Source organism: Salvelinus sp. IW2-2015, unplaced genomic scaffold (assembly GCF_002910315.2).
Source record: "Salvelinus sp. IW2-2015 unplaced genomic scaffold, ASM291031v2 Un_scaffold4632, whole genome shotgun sequence".
NCBI classification, from domain to species: domain Eukaryota; kingdom Metazoa; phylum Chordata; class Actinopteri; order Salmoniformes; family Salmonidae; genus Salvelinus; species Salvelinus sp. IW2-2015.
The window spans coordinates 23,686-30,400 of NW_019945902.1; the positions used below are offsets into that span (position 1 = coordinate 23,686).

Genomic DNA, 6,715 nt, shown 5'->3' on the forward strand with positions numbered 1-6,715 from the left:
CGAGAGAGATCAGCCGCGTAAGGAGTGCACTGTAGGAAGCTACTGCCACAGCCCTCAGCAAGCACCCTCCCGCTGTCTCACCTGCCGACGGAGGAAGAAGCGTTGCCATAGAGACGCCATGTGCTGCCCCAGCAACCGCTGCAGCAACTGTACGTTGTCTTGACGGACCTCTCTTACTTCTAAGTCAGCATTTCTGAAGCCGGTGTGAAGTGAACACTACGTCTCTGTCATATTACAGAACAATTCCTAACGACATACTGGATGGGTGTCATGCAGCAGAGAGGGACATCTATCTAGTACAGAGGACATTTAAATGGGGGGCGCAGGTAGCCTAGTGGTTAGAGCGTGGGCAGTAAACCCGAAGGTTGCTAGATCGAATCCCGAGCTGACAAAGTAGAAATCTGTCTTTCTGCCCCTGAACAAGGCAGTGTTCCTAGGCCCGTCATTGTAAATAAGAATTTGTTCTTAACTGACTTGCCTAGTTAATAAAGGTTAAATAGAAAATGAGGGAGCAATTACATTTAAACCATATTGAACACATGCTTTCTACCATAGGTCAGCACTGAATGCTCTGAGAGATGAACTGCAATAGACATGAATGATAACCAAATGTACTAGTCACCGGGTAGCTGTAATGGCAATATGATCCCTAATAACACAAGTTAAACAACTGTCGTTGACCAACTGAACAGACATTCATATAGAAGACGGAATATGCCACTGTATCTATCAAACCCTGGCTTGTCTTTAGCTGTAATGATATCAATCAATCATGATTATGTGGTGGTTGAGCTCACCTGTAACTTCTCTCTCTCCGCTGGCCGTATCCATGTAGATATCTGTGTCCCTATCTCGGAGAGCGTCCTCTCACCTCACATCTCAGCCTTGGACGACCACAACAAGCTCTCCACCAAGGACAGCACTGTCGACTGAAGAAGAGTGGCAAAGCAGCGCCGGCCAAACACTCTATAAAGGTAGCCCATTTCACCTACTTCTTATACAGCTGTAAACAGACCAGGGTTTAAATAGTATTTGAAATCTGCTTAAAATGCTTTGAGTGTTCGATTGAGATTGCCTGGAGAGATGGGTGGGGTTTGTACTTTTCGAACTACTCCATTGTTTCAATTGCACCAGGCAAGCTTAGTCAAGCAAGCTATAGTAATTTGAAAGATCTTCGATACCAGTTGAACCCAGGTCTGAAAGACCGCTTCTTGGCCTGACCTGGGAGAAGATATACAGTCATATGAAGGGATCTCTGTTCTTTCGATTTTGCAATCGCACTATCTCTCGCTGATCCTGGTCCACGGCGCTGAATCTCTGTTGTCCCGGTTCTCTGTTACTTGTCTGTAGTCACACGAAGTTAAGAGAAGCCAGTCCGCAAACGACCGCTATAATTACCCGCTGGCTCGTATATCAGCTGCGAACCTCAGAGACCACGGCTCAGCATGGGGGCCTGGCTGAGAGAAACCAACCACAGTGGCCCCTTGCTGTTCCCCACGGCACCTACATAAACCAGGCATACAAACACTCTCGCTGACAGCACCACGCTGTCTCATATACATTTGTGAAACCACAGAATGTCGAGTTGGAGGTGCGTGTGGTATTAATAACTGGAGTTATTATTGAATCCCCGTTTGGCATTCGTTTTAGCCGGACTCAACAAGTGAATAGGCCTACACTTCGTATAAGCAGTGTTGTTGTCAATAAAGTTCTACCTCTAATGAGACACCTTAATGGCGGTGCAGTAAATGACCTCTGGAGAAATGAATAGCCACAATGCTAAAATGCCAGTATAAAAAGGGTGCAGTATTTGAGTTCGTTTTGAGTAAACGCTAGGCTATTCACTTTTTCATTTGCGTCTGACTCTCATCTTGCATCGCCTCTGCAACTCAATTGCAGTGACTTTGGAGGGAGAGTCGAGAGATCAACACAACATATAAACATTCCATTCAGGCAGAGCACTGAGTGGAACTTCATGCTGTTGATTGGAACTTCATTTCGAAAAACAAACCCCTTACGAGAAACGGAGGTTTTGCCAGAGTTACAGGACGGCTGGTGTGTGTCGAGAAACCCGTCTGGAACAGGGGAAACTGGTTGTTTCACAGAAAACTTGCATGACTAAATAACATGGATCATAATATTTGTCGTACTAATTACATCCTTTGAAAGACTATAATAAACCTGTAAAATAAACCTCCTGCAAGAACATCAAGTTCTACCCGAAATAGGTTAATTTAGTTGATAAATCTAAGGACATTTCCAGTCCACTAATATAATAGCCCTGTAATGTAATTTGAATTGAGATGAAAAGAAAGCTAGATGTATGTTTGAGCTCTTCCTACGGAAGTCAAAACAAAGATAATGGGCATTTCCTGTGGCTTAGTAGTTGGGGATCTTCCCTGTAGAGTGTACTGTACATTTCACATGTAAGAGCATGATTACCTCTACATATTGATGAATGCCACGAATTGTCCATGTTCTAAAACCAGGGTTTCCCAAACTTGGTCCTGCACAACCCTGGGTGCACGTTTTGGTTGTTGCCCTAGCACATCAGCTAATTCAAATCATCAAAGCTAGATGATGAGTTTGGTTATTTGAATCAGCTGTGTAGTGCTAGGGTTTGGAAAACCCTGCTCCAAACACACATAGATTACATTTTTTACATTCCACAGTCTAGAACAGGGATTGGCAACTTTGATGGTGGTGGGGGCCACAAAACAATCTGAATTCATCATGAGGGCTGCAGTTTCTCACCCATCAATGGTGGCCCCCTGGGCTCTAATTCGACCTTGATATATAGCTGGCCGCTGAGTCCGAGGGCCTTCCCCGCAGACGCCAGTTTGCCCATCCCTGGTCTAAATAAGGAATGGTAATAGAATCCACAGTAGATTATATAGTATTCTATACTAGTAAATGCAGTAAAGGGTACGAGTATATTCAATACATGCTGAGAAGTAAGAAAAGGTCTAGTTTTTGCATGTGACCCCTACGTATTCCCTCATACTAGTCCATGTTAAGACTCCTTTCTCTCCCTCCCTTGACCAGGACACGAGGCGACCCGTGCCTGCGCTCGTCGGACTGCTCCGTGGGCTACTGCTGCGCTCGCCACTTCTGGACCAAGATCTGCAAGCCGGTGCTGGCGGCAGGGCGAGGTGTGCACCAAGCAGAGGAAGAAGGGCTCCCACGGCCTGGAGATCTTCCAGCGCTGCGACTGTGCCAAGGGCCTCTCCTGCAAGGTCTGGAAGGACGCCACCTCCTCCTCCAAGTCCAGGCTTCACATGTGCCAGAGGATCTGAAGGGTGAGGCAGGGCTGTCTGCCGAGGCCTTTCTCTTGTCTTCCTCCGACCTGCTTTCGGGGGAGGAGAACCAGGAGTGACATGAGAGAGAGACTTGGAAAGAGAGATTAAGAGAGAGAATGGAAGATGCTAAGGGCTGGTTGATACCCAGCAAAACTAAAGCAAAGAAGAAGGTTCTTCTGAGAACATTTGGCACCGTTCCATGTATGATTCTTCCTGTTTGGTTGTGTTCCAGCTCAGAACATTCCACACAGTTCTGAGAATGTTGCGTTCATCGTTAAGTTGTGCAGCGGGTTCTCGAGGACTTTATGCAAAATAACTTCTTTATGTCGAAGGCTCTTCACAAAGTTGGATGTGGTTTATGTACAAGTTCCTTAAAATCTTGCATATATTTTCACATCATGAAAAGAAAAGACATATCTTTATTACAGCCATCATTAACCAACGGCATAGAAACATCATCCTCTTCCTATCTATCCTGATGAAGGCAAGACTGCTGTGATGCACCCTTCGTTTACTAGTTATGTTTGTTTTTGGCACATATTTCACATATGATATTTTCACACTAAGGGAACCCCAGCTAACCGATACAAGCGCTATTGTAATCTCACTATTCTGATTATATTTGTAGCGTTCACTCCAATAGTGTAACCAATGTGGAATCTCCAAACGAATAGCCGCCTACAATAACAATGACTCTCAAACCAACATGTAGGCTCAACCATGCTAGTAAAGAACAAAAAGCATATATGTTTTGTATAGATTATGAACATAGATATACAGGTAACTGCCAAAATAAAGGAACAACAACATAAAGTGTTTCAACAGGTCGTTGAGCCACCGCGATCCAGAACAGCTTCAGTGCACCTCGCATAGATTTGACAAGTGTCTGGACTCTATTGGAGGGATGAGAAGATGAGTCTTCCACAAGAATTTCCATCATTTGGTGTTTTGTTGATGGTGGTGGAAAATGCTGTCTCTGGCACCGCTCCGGAATCTCGCATTCGTGTTCATTTGGGTTGAGAACTAGCCTGGATTTGTCTCATTTGAGTCTAAGTGTAGACGTATGCCATAGTAAGGCTATTATTAAGAGCCTGGAATCCAAACATGTTTAGTTTTCTAGATTTTGATAGAATCCAGGCTAGAATCCAAACATATTCAGTTTGATTGCAGGCTAGAATCCAAAGAGATTCAGTTTGATTGGTTCAACCACAGGACTGGAGGGTCAGTGGTGTAGAACTGATACCAGACCCCAAAGTGCCTCCAGTCCCCAAATGACATCCATATGACTGGAGCTGAGACACAACCAGGAATCCAGGAATTCAATCAGGACATATTGAACACATGGTTTTATCTGTTACTACTATTACAATTTCTGAAAATATTACCGTAATTGCAAATATGCCCAATAACCTTTGCTCTTTCCCCACATTTGCGATCTGTATTCATTGATATGATAATATAATTCACTATACAATACCTATGAAATGTGACCTGCACCTTCTAGAATGTTTTAATCTTTTTTATTTCTCATGAGTCTGGGAAAATGCTTACTTTTTACACATGTCTTACTGGATGTACAGTGTACCTACCTGCTCATTGTTTTTCATATTAGATGATTTTCAATGTTAAACTTAACCAGTTGTTCACTACAGTACATAGTCAATGCAATAATATGTACCTCCATTTTGTTTTACATTTGTTTTCCAGGCACCATTTCCACCAGTTTTCTAACGTCAATAAGCTCTTATATTGTATATAATGTGGAAACGATTGAAATTGTATTTAAGAATCAATGTATATCATGTACAGATAATAATAAACATTAGAAAGATATTAAGGTAACAACAAAAAGGATTGGGTGAGATGATTTAAAGGGGACATTGCAGCAAGGTTAGTTCAAGTCTGTCGTGTAGGCACTGGTGGCCCTGGGTGGGCTTGGGCCCAATCAGATTGTGCGGTGTTTATAGACTCTCTACTTGTCAGTGTTCCAAAAGGGACATTATTGGTATTTTTACCTAAACATGCGAACACCATCAGATAGCCTTCACAGCAAGCAGTGCACTGGAATGACGTTCATATGAACTGGAATGACATTCACTTTCATGGGATGGGTGGCCAAAAATAAGTAACTGAAAGCCGCACACCCAATAAGCCACGAATATGACCGCATTGAGGCAAATGTCACTGTCCTACTGTTTTCAGCAGATATTTTCTGTGCATTTACAGTGATGGATGAATAAATAAAGAATGTATTTTGTATTACAAACGACTTGTTACTTTACTATTATCAATAGTTGATACCAGAACACTTTGAACACTGTTTAGTAGGCCTACAAAAAGGTGCTATCTAGAACCTAAAAGGGTTCTTTGGCTGCCCTCATATGAGAACCCTTTGAAGAACCCTTTTTGGTTGCAGGTAGAATGCTTTTGGTTCCAGGTAGAACTCTTTTGGGTTCAATGTAGAACCTTTTCCACAGAGGGTTCTACATGGAACCCAAAATGGTTTTACCTGGAACCAAAAAGGGTTCTCCTATGGGGACAGCCYAATATTTTTTTTTMAACCTTTATTTCTATAGGTTACTGCAGTTTCRCAAACCTCCATCTGGTTCCTTATTTGATACAATACAAGCACACCTGATTCAAATGTCCAACTAATCACCAGGCCCTTCATTAGTGGTCCGCTGTAGCTCATTTGGTAGAGCATGGCACTTGCAATAGTGGGTTCGATTCCCAGGACCACCCATACATGTAAAATACAGTATATGCAAGCATGACTGTAAGTGGCTTTGGATAAAAACTGCCTGCTTATGGCATATATTATTTTTAGTTCAGCTTATCACCAGGCTCTTCATTAGTTGGCTGGGGTAATCGAGGAGAGGTTTGGGAAACAGTTCGCTACAGTTTACTCCAGTCATTTCAGTAGATGTTCATTCTTCAGAGAACAACAATAAAGAACTAGATGGACTAGGTAAGAGGACACTGTCTTCTGGCCACTGACAATCTCCACTCATGCTTACCAGACAGTGGAAACCTTCTATGGGTCTCTCATTGGACAAGGCACAAGCTGTGGCGGCCAAAGCAAAGAAATGTTCTTGAAATATTGGCTACATGAAATTGTATGTTGTGTGAGGCTGAAAACAAGAGGCATTTTGCCTCCAGTTTCCTTTCTACAGTTAATAGTCAACGATTTATCATAATCAATTGCCTAATGCTGAATATAAAGCCGTGCTGAGTTATTGTGTGTTTGGCACGCAAGGAGAAATGCTACGTTCATGTGTTTGTCGGTAATAGGAAACTCTGAAATGTCCAGCTGGGAAGTTGGCGAAACAACTATGAGTTATGGTGCATCTGGCACTTTATCAAGGGAGTGAATGCACAAATACTAACTTACTCTCTCATTTGAAGACTATAAATAT

The 6,715-nt window shown here is 42.8% G+C and overlaps 1 pseudogene; it reads left to right on the forward strand.

The window, feature by feature from the left end:
• The window catches only part of LOC112077503 (dickkopf-related protein 2-like), a 12,491-nt pseudogene extending 6,926 nt beyond the window's left edge, over positions 1 to 5,565 (forward strand).
• The last annotated feature ends 1,150 nt before the right edge of the window (positions 5,566 to 6,715 follow it).